Source organism: Morone saxatilis, unplaced genomic scaffold (assembly GCF_004916995.1).
Source record: "Morone saxatilis isolate NCDOM2014 unplaced genomic scaffold, NCSU_SB_2.0 Contig20, whole genome shotgun sequence".
Lineage (NCBI taxonomy): Eukaryota > Metazoa > Chordata > Actinopteri > Moronidae > Morone > Morone saxatilis.
In genome coordinates this window covers 20,343,840-20,344,939 of record NW_023339763.1, presented here as the reverse complement: position 1 = coordinate 20,344,939, position 1,100 = coordinate 20,343,840, and positions in this window count along the sequence as shown.

Sequence of the window (1,100 nt, the reverse complement as noted above, 5' to 3'; positions counted from 1 at the left end):
CCCCACCAATTACTTGCCACTAAAATATGCAAAGATTCAGCAATTGCTGTATATTGTTCATTTCTTCCTTGTCTTTGTCTTTCAGTGCACCAAGTACTTACTAAATTAGAACACAGTAGACTTGGATTGTCCCTTCTGCTATCAGTTCAAGCTGCTCACCTCTCTTCTCTTCTCTTCAGACTCAGGAAGAGAATTGTTACAAGGACAGTTAATTGTGAAGATTCGGTGATGTGTGAAACTCACAAATTCAAGAATATGTACACGTCGAGTGATTAGGGGCCATCTTCGGGAACATTATTGCCTTGCTGACTCTGCAACAAACCATAAATTCGCATCTCAAATCTTTTTTTGTCAGCTGTGAGCACGTCACAGTGGAACATGAGAAGGGCTGCTATCTCTTTAAGCCTAAAATTAGTTGGTCTTATTTTTGTTTGACTTGCATCAGACTAGTCTCAGAGGAAAACTAAAACTGATCTAATTGACTAGATTAGCCTAATCTTAGTGAAACTGGCCCCAGGGTTGCTTTGGGGACTCAGATCAGACTTGTGTGTGCAGTACTGTAACTCTGCACTGATCTCACATATACAGCAGCAGTCTGGGTGCTGAGGGGCTGGTGCCCTTGAGCAAGGCACTGTGTCCCCCTCCAGCTGCAGGGGCGCTGATGTGCAGCAGTCCACGAGCGAAAAAGATCATTTCCCTGTAAGCAGCGACACAGTGACGTCACTGAATACAACCTGCAGCGTGTCAAACACTCACGGAGCTTTATGTGACCTATTTTATAAGGAAGACGTTTGAAGTGGTTCGCATGAGGCGGTTGAACCCTCCGCTCAGGTACGAGCAGCCAATGGGAGCGCAGTAGGGAGTGTTCAACGGCGAGGAGGCGGTCCGCCCCGGCACACACGCAGCACACCTTCAGATGGAGATGAAGTAGCAGCGGCAGTCGATCAACTGTGCAACAACAGCGTCTGTACCGCGGATCCGGAGGTTTATTCTTCAGGGGGGACAGACAGGTGACAGAGCAGACCGACCGAGACTCAGCCGCCTCAACGTCCATCGGTGGAGATTACTGCCGTTTCACCCCCACCACCCCCAAACCCCCC